The sequence below is a fragment of the Thamnophis elegans genome, chromosome 3 (genome assembly GCF_009769535.1).
Source record: "Thamnophis elegans isolate rThaEle1 chromosome 3, rThaEle1.pri, whole genome shotgun sequence".
In the NCBI taxonomy this organism is placed as follows: Eukaryota; Metazoa; Chordata; class Lepidosauria; order Squamata; family Colubridae; genus Thamnophis; species Thamnophis elegans.
In genome coordinates, this window is record NC_045543.1 from 122776533 (window position 1) to 122792022 (window position 15490).

General features: G+C 41.7%; 1 pseudogene; it reads right to left on the reverse strand.

Annotated features, from left to right (window-relative positions):
• Positions 1-180: 180 nt before the first annotated feature.
• On the reverse strand, positions 181-4859 carry LOC116506242 (annotated as a pseudogene).
• Positions 4860-15490: the final 10631 nt, after the last annotated feature.

The window sequence follows — 15490 nt, forward strand, 5'->3', positions numbered from 1 at the left end:
TTATAAAGGAAAAGAAAACTTAGTTTAAAAAATTGCATTTAAATAGAAAACCTAAATACCCAAACTGATCAGTTACCCTCTAAATGAATTTACCTGAAATTGCTGTTACTTTTAGCTGGCAGGCTCAATGATTTTGTGTTGGCTAAGTATGGTGTGCCTAGTCATAATCTGGATGGAAAAGTCTGGAAAAGATTGTCTTAAAGGAGTTATAATGAATGAATATAATAGAAAAGACTGTCAATGTCAAATGATAATTCTATTAATTGCGTTTTATAACACTATGTATCCAATGAGAATATTCCTTTGTCAGAAGGGTGTAGACACCAGGATACTGAGACTTTCCACATCTATACCAAAGGAAACGATGCCTCTTTGTACCCCATTGCAAATCAAAGGACCACCAGAATCACCCTGCGCAAGGGAGAAAAAAGGGTGGGTGGGGTGAAGAGAAATTTTGCATTTTTGCAGTAGTCGTATTTAATTTATTTATTCACTAAATCTCTATGCTGCCCATAGGACAGATACAGTGTTTCCAATTTCCCAATTTTGGCTGGCTGGGAGCCCCCTCTGCAAGTGCCCCATTCAGGTGACTGGAGAAAGGGGGCCAGAGGATGCTTTCTCAGTAGGCCCTTCACTCTAGTATACTTTGACCCTCCAAGCCCAGAAGTAGAGAAATACGCCCATCCTGGTCACAGAATCAACCTTCTGCCCTGAAGCATGTAAAAAGGTGGCAGGACTTTATTGCCTGATTTTGGCTTCCATATTGAGTTTTTTTTTCACACTCTGCAACCCCCCACCCAAAAAAAAAGACTGAGTGTCTCTCTCTGTTCTTTACCCCTCTCAATCAAGCCTATCTTGCAGAGTTAATGGGGTGGGAAAAGATGGGAAAAGGGAATCCTTGATGGAAATCCACAGAATAGACAAGTAAACCTAAATCTAAAATGGCACTGTTTAGAAAATAGCTTTATTTCTTGACCGTACATATATACTGGTCCTTATTTCACGATTCCAGAACATGAATTTAAGCCAAATATATATTTTTCCCAACACCTTTGAAGGAGAAGTGGAGGGGAGAGGAAATAGGTGCGAGTGTTTCTGTGTGCATGTATCTGTCTGTGTGTTTGTGCTTTAGCTCACTCCCATCACTGCTTTCTTGATGAGTAAATGACCAAATACTTTTAGTTGCCTAAAGATACAATCTATTCTGCAAGTGTGAATTCTGAATAGGTGAAGAATGTAGCCACATTTAGGCAGACAAGGTGCTAGCTACACTTCAGGCTAGTGTTCTGAAAAATTCTCATTCTCTGTGCCCCCTCCCCTCAAGTGCTCCATCGATAAGTACAGGTAGTCCTTGACAGTTCATTTAGTTCATTCAAAGTTGCAAAGTTCACTTAACAACTGTGGGAAGAACGTTTGTAAAGTGAAGTAAAATTCACTTAATAACTGTCTCACTTGGCAACAGAATTTTTTTCTTCAGTTGGTTCCCAAACCGGAAGCAGACTGCCTGTCCTTTTTAAAAAAGATTCATCACATATCATAATGCTGCCAATTTAGAGGGATATATAATTCCAGATTTTTTTTGCAATTGACTTTATGATGGGAAGATTTTATTAATTTTACAGTTGTATATTGGTAGTGTAGGACTTCAATTTCTTAGAACACTAGAAGCGTGCAAGTAGGATTACTCATTCGTTCAAATTCTGCTTTTGGTATATTATTTTGAATTTCAAACATTCAGAGCAGGTAGATAGATATACTTACAGTACATGCATCCTTGCCTCCGCTCTTGTCACCAGCACACACCATATTCTTTGTCACTATGGTTGGAATTATAGTGATTTTATCACTGCAGATGGTTCTTGCAATGACAGTGACATTAACTTCACGGAGGACATCTGATAGTTTTCGACTTTCAGTACGCCCCCAACCAGCTACCAGACACTGTGTTCTTGCCTCGAGGTCACCATACTCCTGAGGAAGCTTGACGAGGGTAACATTCCTGTTAAGTTTTGCTTTCTTTAAGCTTAAATGAGACAATAGGGAAGACAAAAAAGATTAACCCTTACATTAACAGTCAATATGGTGTGCAATGTATCATATTGTAGTCTTGCACCTTGGAGAGTCATCCTATCTCAGCCAGACCTACATTACAATATTGTGTAGATGCAATGTGTCTGAGAAGCAACATTTATACCATCTGAGCCCCTTGCAAAAAAAACAAACTATAATAGTAACAAGATAAATACTTTGAACTTCTTCAATATGGGCAATTTCACACCTGCTATTCATTTATATAGAAATAAGAATTCCTCCCTCCTGCTCTGCATCTCTGAAATGAAAGGGAAAAGCATTTTTTCCAACACATAAGTGTGAGAATATTCTTTATTCCACTGCTGCCATCATCAGTGGTGGTTCCTATGCCAATGAAATGGGCCTCAACTGTTAGGCTCTTATGGGCTGCTTGTCATCCCTTTGAGGTAGGCCAAATCAACAACATGAGTCAATAATTGTTTCTTTTATTCTCCCTCCATTCTCAAGGCTAGAGCTAAATCTCTTGTATACTGCTTTCTGCAAGGGAATGTAAATTAATTGAAACTAATGAAACTAATTGTATAGCCCAACTCTGGCTCTGCCTCCGAAGTTAGAAGAAAAACCTTAGAAATAAGCAAAGCCAGACCATAGTTGCAAAGCTATAATGAAAAATTCCCCACTGGCCCCCACCATGGTAGCTAGCAGCAGGGTAGCTGAATTGCCCCCCCTTTAACAAAGGCTTAGTTCCAGTCCCAAATGTGGTTGTAAGTTATGGACTCCCTGATATCCAAAAAAAGGCAAAACCATTATTGCTGTCCTTCACATGTTATTATTTATTTATATCCTTTAGAATATACCTGAAGAAGCATAATGTCATTCCCCTTTCTGAAATTCTTATATTCGGGTGAGGAATGTTCTTTTAACTTTGAAAACTTGTTTTGTGTGTCTTCTTCTGAATGAATTCCAAGAATAACTTTAGTGTCCTTTGTTCTAAAAAACAAAGAGGGTAAATAAGAATTGAGTAAAGTTCATTTGTAGCAAGGAATATGTTATAATCTCAGCAGAAGGATATCAAGTTTTATCATTTGGCAGTTCAATCTTCCGTGTTTCTTCCGAAGTAAATTCTACTGTATTTAACATGTTTATATCCTGGCACATAAATTTAAAATTTGGAGACAGCAGGCTTTATTTCAATTTTCATTGGAGTTATTTCAACAGTGAAGTAAATATATATTTGATAGAAGATGCAAAATACTTTCAATGGCCTATTTCTGGCTATGTTCAAAAATAAATTACAATACATGAATATTCACACCTATATATGGATATTCGGGAGGTAGAAAATCAAAGGGAGGTCAAATTATTTGCAATTTTCAGAAAAACAAGAACACCAATAATGTGCAGGGAGGCTTGTGCTATTAATGTCATGCTTTGCTCGACATGGAATAGAAACAATTGGAGAGGGTTTTAAATTCTCTAATATCATCTATGAAAGTTGATTCCAATCTCTGGCTCGTAAATATGCCAGCACAATCTTGTCTGCTATTTTATCAAGGTTTTTGGTTTATCCCAGTTTCTCCTACTGTGGTTTCTGTGTGCGTGTTTCTGTGTGTGTGTGTGTGTGTGTGTTTGTGTGGTCAGAATTATTTTATTGGGTTTTATGATTATGGATTTAGAAAAGAAGTATGAGAAACCAATTTGCATATGGTAACTGTGGCGAGATTATTGCATGCAAGAGGTTGGGAAAGTAATGAAATATTTACAAAGGAAGTTAGGACTATAATATTAACTGTACTTGAAAAAATAGCAAAGTCTTTCCAATCTGGATACAGGGAAAGAAAGAAATTTTTTTTTGAAAAGCTGGTAACCTTACATAGAGAAGAAAGAAGAGAAGATTAAATTGATGATTTTGTCATTTGGGAACTAAAAAAGGACAACGAGAATGGTGAAAATAATAAAGTGATAATTACTTGATAGAAAGAATGTGTATTTTCTTCCTTTTCTGTTTTTCCCCCTTTTCCTATTTTCAATCTATTTTGTATGTATTCACTGTATTGAAAAATCTAGTAATATAGGTACACACACATACACAGAGATTGGATTTTTTTTCATTGTCACCCCTAGAATTTATGCCAAGAAGCTGTGATAGTGAACAACTTACCTAAAAGACGATACCCAGCTGATAATTTTCCTTGGGTTGAAACCTTAGGTTTTGCTCATCCCTAAATTGTGGGACTATGTTATGCTTGAATAGCCAAGGTGGCGCAGTGGTTAAATGCAGCACTGCAGGCTACTGCTAGATCAGCAGGTCAGCGGTTCAAAATCTCACCGGCTCAGGGTTGACTCAGCCTTCCATCCTTCCGAGGTGGGTAAAATGAGGACCCAGATGTTGGGGGCAATATGCTGACTCTCTGTAAACCGCTTAGAGAGGCCTGAAAGGCCTATGAAGCGGTATATAAGTCTACTGCTATTGCTATTATTGCTATTGCTATTGAATGAAATATATAACAAGCTTTATTATATAACAAAGATATGTGTGTGTGTGTGTGTATATATAATGTTGTATGTATGTATGTGGTATGTGTGTTTGTTTGTGTGTGTATGTATATGTGTGTATGTATATATGTGTACAAACACACACACACACACACACACCCAACACACACACACACACACACACACCACAACATATATATATTATATATATATATATATATATATATATATATATATATATAAACAAGATTTTAAAAAGAAATAAAAAAAACCTAGCAAAACTTCCAAACTTACATTTTGCAGTGAGCTGCTGTTAATACCCAGTTTGGTTGTGATCAGGGTCCCCCCACAAAGGCCCTTTGAGCTGTGATCTTGGCCATAAAAGGTCTTGAATGTGGAACTGATATTTCTCCTATAGATCTGGGCACAGTGATCTAAATAGAATGAAGAAGGCAAGCTAATCATGAGTCATAAAATACAACTTTAAGTTAATCCATTAGCTAAAGAGGAAAAAGGAGCCAACACAACATGTAAATGTTTCATCATACAAAGTGCTCACAGTTTGTGTTATGGTGACTTATCACCAACCGATCAAAGCAATCTTTTTCTTTTTTGCACCTATTAACACATTTCACCCCTTTAGATTGCTTTTTCTAGTATCTCTAATAAAACTACCCTCTTAACAACTGTAGCTTTGAATCTCCCCTGTGGGTCTTCCACTGTCAGTATCAGTTCATCCTGAAGGAGACCTGAGCTTTCCTCTTCAGCACGGTCCAAATTAAGGAGAAATCTATACATTTGAAATAAACTGTAGCTTATCTTCTTACCTTTCCTTGATTGTCCTGAAGTGACATTATCAAATGAAAAGAAGTATAATTTAGCACTTACCTCCTGGAATACCGAGGAGAAAAATCACAACAGTGAACCACATGCCCATTGGAAGAACCATCTTTGCTTTTTTGTCTTTCTCCACATCAAAGGACAGATGTATATATGAGGAGGTAAGGAAGTGGTTATTTTGTCATATGTAACTAAAATGGTTAATGAGGTGGAAAACAAAAGATATGAGAGAATACTTAAATTTCATGTCTGCATTTAACTGTGCATGAGAGAGATGTGTGGTTTTGGTTGCTGAGTAAAAATTGTAGGACGAGGCTATTGAACCAAGTAAAACATATATAGCTGATAATTTCCTCTTTACTCTGAGAAAAGGTTGCATTAATAAAAGAAATATGAGTTTCTCAGTCTATATACATGCAGATAAAAATTTGATGGGTGGCTGCTCCTCCAGTTACAATGAAGAGGTTCTCTAGAGAACTCTTATTAATTCGGCGAGTGATGATTCTGCATGGAGAATTTTGATGAAACAAAAGTCATTCTAAATATATACTGAGACCTGGCTGGGCCCAGAGGGAGGAGTCCCCCTCACTGAAATGTGCCCAGAAGATTTTCAGGTGCTTTATCAGCCGCGACCCAGGGAAGGAGTGGGGGAGTGGCTGTCATCGTCCGAGGGTCTTTAGTTCCTCGTAGGATCCCTGCTCCAGAGTTTGTTGGGTGTGAGTCCCTGTTGATGAAGCTGGACATTGGTGGTCAAGTAGGTCTGTTGCTAACGTACCTACCTCCCAACAGTGTTGCAACAGCCCTCCCCTCGCTCCTCGAGTCAGTAGCCGAGTTGGCGGTGGAGTTCCCCAGGCTTATGGTTCTGGGGGATTTCAACCTGCCTACACTTGGTGAACGCTCTGATGGGGCGCAGGAGTTCATGGCTTCCATGACAGCCATGGACTTGACCCAAGTAATTCGAGGTTCAACTCATTCAGCGGGTCACACACTTGACCTTGTATTTCTTTTGGAGCAGTGGAGATGTGATCTAGAGCTGAAGGGCATTAAAACCTTGCCCTTGTCATGGTCAGATCACTTCCTGCTGAGGCTTGACTTTGGAAGCCAATCCCCCACTGTAGGGAGGAGGAACGATTAGGTGGTTCCGCCCCAGGGCCTGATGGACCCAATGGGGTTTCAAGGCACTTGGAGAAATACCTGGCACTATCATCCACAATCCGGTGGAGTCCTTAGTCGCTGCTTGGAATACAGTGGTGGCGGGGGCTCTAAACCGGATTGCGCCTTTGCGACCTCTCTGAGGCGGCGGATCCAGGAGGGCTCCTTGGTTCACGAGGAACTCCGGGAGATGAAGCGCCAAAAGAGACACCTAGAGCGCCACTGGAGGGCCAGTAAATCTGAGTCAGACCGAGCACTGATGAGAGCTTTATTAGAGCCTATGTCGTGGCAATACGGGCGGCGAAATGTTGGCATTTTGCCGCCTTATGCATCCGCCGAATCGCGCCCAGCCGCCTTGTTTAGAATAACCCGCCCTCTTGAAAGGGAGGGATGGGTGATCCTCTACAGGGTAGAGCTGAGGAATTTGTTCAGTATTTGACGGATAAAGTCGCTCGGATTCAGACAGAGCTGGACTCCAATTGCACGATACCAGCCGAGGTACCGGGGGAGGGTCTTGAGCATGCTTTTTGGATTGAGTTTCAACAGGCTTCTCCTGATGAAGTGGACAAGGCCATGGGAGCGGTGAGTGCCTCCACTTGTATACTGGACCCGTGTCCCTCCTGGTGGTCTTGACCAGCAGGGAGGTGACACGGCTGGATCCAGACGATTGTGAACACCTCTCTCCAGGAGGGAATCTTCCCACCCTCCTAAAGGATGCGGTGGTGGACCCCTCCTGAAGAAACCGTCTCTGGACCCAGCCATTTTGAGCAACTATCGTCCAGTCTCCAACCTTCCCTTTGTAGGGAAGGTTGTTGAGAAAGTGGTGGCCTGCAACTCCTATGGTCCTTGGATGAAGCCGATTATCTAGACTCTTTTCAGTCGGGTTTCAGGCCTGGTTACAGCACGGAAACTGCTTTGGTCGCACTGATCGATGATCTCTGGCGGGCCAGGGATAGGAGTCACCCCCTATCCTTGTGCTTCTTGACCTCTCAGCGGCCTTCGATACCATCGACCATGGTATCCTTCTGCGATGGTTGCGAGAGGTGGGGGTGGGAGGCACCATTTTGTGGTGGTTTCTCCCCTCTCGGACAGGTCGCAGTCGGTGTTGGTCGAGGGCAGAGATCGACCCCAAGGCCCCTCAAGTATGGGGTGCCACAGGTTCGGTCCTGTCCCACCTCCTATTTAACATCTACATGAAGCCGCTGGGTGAGATCATATGCCGGCATGGGATTAAGTATCACCAATATGCAGATGATACGCAGCTGTATCTGTCTGCCCCGTGCCAACTCAGCGAAGCCGTAGAAGTGATGTGCCAGTGCCTGGAGGCTGTTAGAGTCTGGATGGGAGCAAACAAGTTGGCACTCAATCCAGACAAGACCGAGTGGCTTCTGATGTTCCCACCCAAAGATTGTCTAACTGTTCCATCTCTCAGGCTGGGGGGCGAAATTATATGCCCCTCAGAGAGGGTTCGCAATTTGGGAGTCCTCCTGGACCCACAGCTGACTCTAGAACACCATTTGTCGGCTGTGACCAGGGGGACCTTTGCTCAGGTCCGCCTGGTGCACCAATTGCAATCCTACCTGGATCGGGAGGCTCTTCAGACAGTCACTCACCCTTGTGACCTCAAGACTGGATATTGTAATGTGCTCTACATGGGGCTGCCCTTGAAGAGTGTTCGAAGACTCCAATTAGTCCAGAATGCAGCCGCGCGAGCGATTGTGGGTGCACCAAGGTACACCCACGTTACACCTATCCTCCGCGAGCTGCACTGGCTACCTATTAGTCTCCGAATCCGCTTCAAGGTTCTGGTCCTACCTATAAAGCCCTACATGGCATCGGACCTGGGTACCTGAGAGACCGCCTCCTGCCGATTACCTCTCTCAGACCAATTAGATCGCACAGGTTAGGTCTCCTCCGGATTCCATCTGCCAGCCAATGTCGGCTGGCGACTCCCCGGGGGAGAGCCTTCTCTGTTGCAGCTCGGCCCTTTGGAACGAGCTCCCTGTTGAGATCCAGACCCTTACTACCCTCCCAGCCTTCCGCAAAGCCACCAAGTCCTGGCTGTTCCAGCAGGCTGGGGGGAGCTGAGAAGCATCTACCTCCACGGAAATTGTGAATGTTGGCTTTGTTTTTAATATGTTGTCTCGTTCCCTCCTTTCCCTTGTCTTTTGTGAACCGCCCGGAGTCCTCCGGGAGTGGGCAGCATACAAGATAAATAAATAAATAAATAAATAAATAAATAAATAAATAAATAAATAAATAAATAAATAAACTTGTTTTATGTGTCTTTCTCTCCCATCATTTCCATTAACAAAGACACTCCGGTTTTTGTTTTGAAATGCTTCAGTTTCAAAATGATAGCTCGATTGTTATAGGTGCCTATCTTAAGCTCTATAGTATGCTGCCATCCATGGATTGGTGTGTTTTTGGAAGGATTTTTCATTACTCCTCTGCCGGCACCTTTGCTCTTCTTAAGCATTTCATATCCATTAGAAAATCAGGCATTATAGCATCTTTATAGTCTCCTCTCTATCTCCTCCTAGAAAAAGTTAGTGTCTTGTTATATTCATGAAATTTCTATGCTGTCGATACATTATATAATGTAGTTCAGAAGGGCTTCAATAAAGCAAGCAGTGCTATACCCCCACGTCTGTTATCAATTTAGAGCACATACATAGGAATGCTTGTAACCATTGAGAAAGTTTTATGCTGGTCATTTGAAGATCAGATTTGCCATCTTGGCCACAATGGATCATGCTGCTGCTGCATCTATTTATCTGGCTAGCTTAAGGTTGTTGTCCCCCCCCCAAAAAAAAGTCTCCTTTAAAATGCCTTCCCATGCAATTAGTGCCTCCATTTGCAGAGAAGCATTATGCTAGTTTCACTGGGTGGCCAGCTGAATGCAAATGGGTGAATTTGTTTCAGAGATGATGGCATCTTCCTTCTCTACCTTATGAATATAATGTGGCAAGCTCCTTCTAAGCATCCTAGTCCATTGCCATCATGTTCAATAAAATAGGATGGAGACACTCTAGCTAATTTGTTTAATTTGGTTATCCGGGGTCCAGGGGCATCTCAGACGCGGTTTAAAAAGGCAAGATGGTGGCCGGGTGCACAGCTGAAGCTCCACATGTTTTATGTATGTCATCTACAAGGCACATACAAAAGAGGAGGGGTTTTGATCAATGAGACACAATAATCATCTTTTCTTGAAGCCCTCTCTAATGTGGATCCCCCAGTGGCTATAGCCATTTCTCTTTCCATATTTCCAAACAGAGTGAGCTCCCGTTACCTGTCCCAGCTTCTGGGAGTTCAACCTAGCAGTTCGAAAGCATGTAAAAATGCAAGTCAAAAATAGGAACCACCTTTGGTGGAAGGTAACAGCGTTCCGTGTGCCTTTGGTGTTTAGTCATGCCAGCCAAATGACCACGGAGATGTCTTTGGACAGAGCTGGTTCTTTGGCTTTGAAAGGGAGATCTGCACCACTAGAGTCAAGAACAACTAGCACATATGTGCATGCGGGAACCTTTTGCCTTTCCTTTTTACCAGTTGAAATAGCATCTTAGTCTGCTGGGCATATGATAGTTAAAAAATGAGAACTAGTTTCTCGTGGCAGAATGTTGGAACAAAGATGTCAGCCAATAAAAAGATCAAGATGTACAGAGCAATGTGTTAAACCACAGAGGGATGAAAGCAGCAGCTGAATGAAACTGTGCTGGGTATAAAGAGGAAATTGCACCTTTAAGTCAAGAAAGAGCCATCAGCTATTTCAGTGGCTTCTTCCTAGTATTGAGTCAAATGTTTGTCTAGTCATGCTTAAGGCCAATATGAGTTTAGAGCCTAGTTAAAATTTGCTAAGGACTAGAAAATTCTTATACCATTTGTTAACATTGTTATAAATCACCGGTGAAGAAATTACCTCAGAGCAACACCAATTTAATGCCACATATTGTTCTGCCCACAAGAGGGCTCAATATCTTGTATATTCAATCACGTTCCTGGATTACATTGTTCCGTTATCCCTTTCTAGTTAGATGGGATATTTTAGCATCTTTCAAATAAACTGGGTTTCCAAAGAGTTTGTGAGATTACACAAGTTATACTCTATCCAAGTTTACCTGCCTTATTTCCAACATGTTGCAGAAGATACCAAAACGTACTTTTTTTAGAAAGAAGGTTGCAGTCTACAATAAGTCATTTGTGAAAAAATGTCCTTGTGCTGAAGGCTAAACTTTTGCCTTGTTAGTGTAAAAAATATAGGGCATTCTGGTGATCTAAAGGTGGGGAGGTGGGAAAAACCTGGGAGACCAAGCAAAGAGACACTGCAGAGAGAAAGGTCATGTAAGAGTCAGAAAAACCCACAGTTACATGATAGGCAGAGCAAGAGACTCAGGAGAGACCCTCCTAGTTTCTTGGGCTGTAAAGGAGATAAGGGAGAATTGAACTTTTAGACTTGCATGATTCTGTCAATTTAGCCTTATAAAAATGGAATTATTTTATCTGGTTGTGATACCTATTTGCTTTACTTGGTGAAGATGACAGATAATAAAACTGAATGAAAGGAATGCTTAGCATTTGCAAACTACTCCTTCCCCTCCCCTCCCTTCTTCTCTTCTTTCTCCCTCCCTCCTTTCCTTCTCCTTCTTCTTTCTCTTTCTTTCTTTTCTTTTTCTTTCTTTCTCTCTCTTTCTTTTTCTCTTTCATATTTTCTTTCTTTCTTTCTTTTTCTTTTCCAGTTCAAGGCTACTCTTAAACCCAAATTCTAATTCACCTTCTATGTAGTACCAAAATAAGCTGGGATCTAACTTGTATATACTTTCTGTACATGGTGCTGTTCAGAATGGCAAACCATCAGAGACCTCTAGGTATTGTAATCTGGATACATCTGGAGGCATTAGGTTGAACAATGCTGGTACAAATGATCAAAATATTATTTTAACTTCTTAAATGTTATTCTATATTAGGTTTGCCTTGGAAATAAAAAAAAAATAATTAAAACTCATAAAGAAGGATTGACTATTAAAAGTTTCACCAAACGATGTTGTCTTCACCAGCCATTTAAAAGTTAATCGAGGTAAGAGTCCTTGGTTGGGAAATGCTGTAAAAAGGAAAACATTCTCCAACTTCACTTATCTAGAACAGAGGACATGGGACTAGCCTCACATTGCAAATCCTGGGGAAAAAAAGATCTGTCATCTCAAGTGTCTTGATAGATAGATAGAAACCAACATCTTGAATCAAGCCTGAAAAAAAACTCAGATATCTATCAGATCCCAGCATAGAATATTCTTTCAAAGTATATTGTATTCTTTCAAATATATTGGCAGGGTTCAAACATTACACTACACTACACCCTCACTCCCACCCCCTCTCTATTAATTCTTGTTTGAAACATGGCTTCAGAGGAAGTGGTTCAGATATGGAATTGAATGAAAAAGAAATAAATTCTTTTTCGTTTCAGTTCATGAGCAGGAATATCTGGAAGGCTTTGTTGGAAGAAATGTCCTTCTGGGTTCAACTCCAGGTGGGGAAAAAGACACTGGAGACATGGAGTCTGCTTGGAAAGATGGTTTAATGGTGGACATGATGACATGGCTTGAGTCCTGAACAGAAAAGGTGATCACATGCTTCCATGTTGGGTGAAGTAGAAGAAAGAGGGAAAGAAGGGGTGAAAGCTTTATACTCTCTCTTTGTCCCACTTCTTTGTTTCCTGTTCCTGTGTAAGAAAATGTATTCTGATTGATTGTCAGACTCCCATGGGGTCAAGTTTGAGTTTCCAGATGTCATGTGGTGAATGGGGCAAAGGGCTAATGCTATCATGCCTTAATCCAATCACCCTGGAGCTGAAGGGGAGAATTCTTTATTATGTAGAATAGACTGGCTGTCAGCCTCTGCTTTGCTGCTGCTTCGGCTGCCATTGAAACAGGGAATGGGGCATGATACTTGGGAGGGGTTTACTACTTGTGCTGGAGGAAGATTCTGGAGTTCTGCTGCCTGTCGGACTGCGCATGCGGAGGAGGTTCCCGCCAAGGCCAACGGCACCGACATTCCATCTCGGTGATGCCTTTCGAAGTTATCTCACACCTGACACTTGGGAAAATTATGATTGGACTGCAACTGGGATGCCAAGGGGTGGGGAATGGGTATTTTATATATCAATCGCTTTCGCGCCTAAATAATCAGTCTTCGCTTTGCTATGCTTCTAATCATTTATAATTAGTAAAAGTACACTTGATTTCTATCAATGGAGTCTCGTGGTCTTCTTTCCGAATGAAGAGGTGCTGAACTGCAGGGGTGGGTTTCGACCGGTTCGCACGGTCCCTGCGATCCGGTTGGTCGCCGAACCCGGAAGTAAGTAACTTCGGGAACGGCAAAGCCCCCCCCGCGCCCGCGCATGCCCGCACACCCGCACCCACTCCTTACCCGGTTTTTCCGAATTCTGTGCTTTCCACGCATGCGCAGAACGCATACAGCACCTGCGCGATCCTCCAGGAGCAGCTGGAGCATCGCACAGACGCTAGTACGCATGCGCGCAGACACTAATACGCATGCATGTGCCGTGTGCATGCATGCGCATACCGTGTGCGTGCGCACGCCACGTGCGTGCGCGAGGATGCAGCGTGCATGCGCAAGGACGACGCGTGCGTGCGCAAGGACGCCGCCGGCCTCGTTCCAACCGATCCGGTTGGAACGGGGCGAGAAACCCACCCCTGTGACACTGGCTTGGGCATTTTAATGCCCCATAAAGAAAAGTGGGGGCTATTAAGAGTGAGTCTGTTTCCTGCCTAAAAACATGTCTTTCCATTTCTGATCCAGAGAATATAATATTCTGCCTCTTCAATATTTCCTAGGATATTTCATTTTTCTAGGAGGGGAGTGGGCTTTAACTTCCTACAGCTTCATGATTTCAAACTGCTCTTGCTATGTAGAGTGTTAGATGTGTGTCTCATAAGCCGCTGTTTCCAAACACAAGAGTAGTGTAAATCATCCAAGGGATTATCTGTTTGATTCGCATCAGCCTCTGTTAAACCTCTTTTAAATGGCTTCTTTAGGTGTTGACCAAGTTCATCAAAAGCTTTTGATGAGCTGGGATCCTCCTGGATGTACATTCCCCTACATAAACGGTCTATTTCCAATATTACCCCATTGTCTAACATATGGTTTGTTGTAATTCTCCTTCCACTAATATGGATGCTCTGGAGGATTTATGAATTAAATGATGGTGCGTTAGAGGGATTACTTTATTAGTGATGTCATAATGATTCATAGAACACAGCATTGATACCTGGGTTTCCTTTGTGGTTTCAATTCAAAATGAAATTGCTCTGAAGACGACTACACACACTGCAAAGAAATATTGTCTAAGAACAGAAAAGTCCTACTTGCATAGTTGCTGTTATACTGTAACCTTAGAAGTTCTAACTGAATTTATAATGTTTAATGCCAAGGTGGCGCAGTGGTTAAATGCAGCACTGCAGGCTACTGCTAGATCAGCAGTTCAGCGGTTCAAATCTCACCGGCTCAGGGTTGACTCAGCCTTCCATCCTTCCGAGGTGGGTAAAATGAGGACCCAGATTGTTGGGGGCAATATGCTGACTCTCTGTAAACCGCTTAGAGAGGGCTGAAAGCCCTATGAAGCGGTATATAAGTCTACTGCTATTGCTATTGCTATTGCTATTAATGCTATAATGTTTCTATTACATTTATACAATAAATGGATATTAAAATGTATTCCCTACTTGGCTTATTAATGTTAATCTTAAGATGAGAATAGATCAGGTATGGTTGACCTGAGTTTCAAAGGGAAGAAGGAAAAAGGTCTGCAGTTCTACTCTCATTGTGAGATAATTGGATCTCTTTTCTGTTTGGCTCTAATGAGGACTGCCAACTTTGAAAAATGATCAAAACGGAAGTGGGTAAATTTATCACGCCCTTTATCAGTGCTAGGTGCCACTATTTGAAATGCTCCACAGAGAATCTTGGAAGCCAGTAGATACATTATGAAAGGTTCTAGTCAAGTCTGCTCTGAGGTTTGGCATTGTTATTGTTTTAACTTGCAGAGCACATTCACATGATTTTGGTGATACAATCTGTCAGCTGAGAACACTTTCAGTCCACTTATTCAGGTCCAACCCCTTACTAGATGAACCAAAATTGTTAACCCTTACTCCTCATCCTATTTGTGACTGGATTGCAAGTCCTATCACGCTTATCATAAGCATTTGGTTGTCCCTGTACATATCCTGCAGGAAGTGCATGCAGCTCTCTGTTTTAATTTCTCCCCAAATCCTTAACAAAAGTCAAGATCACTCCTTGACTTCCTTCTTCTGAGCAGTGCATGAAAAAAAATTGAACTTTTTGGCTTGGTGTCCTTTCCCTACCACCAATGTATGTTTATCATATATGGCATGCTTTACAGATAAACTACTCTTGTAGTCAATCCCCTGCCACATATCATATCACACAAATAGTTGTCCAATCTTTGTTTGAAAACATTGATCGATGAAGACTTCTAACTGCAGAAGACAAGTGGTTCCAATGCTTTCAAGTGCTCTCACATCGCCATTCATAAAAGTGGTGTACAGATCCATAAGAAGTCTCAAGTGATAAAGGACTCATGTATGTTTATTTGGGAATTTTGCAATTCCAAGTTACCTCCAATTATAAGAGAAGTCCAATTATGTTATTATGCATTTAAAAGCCATTCCCAGCCGAGAAATTCATTCTTCCAAATTCAAAAAAAGTTTGAAGTTTGCCACAAGCAAACACTGGATACATAGCACAAATGAACAACGATAACAAAAGAACCAATAACAAAATGGTTTTCAACAGGGATTTATTTTCTTCTGCTTTCTGGAAATAAGCTACCATTACATTTGTGATAAACATGGGAATAATTTTATCTAGCAGAGTAAGTGTACACATAGAGAGAAAAATAAAGAGAAATAATTTCTAGAAACTTGTGCTTAGC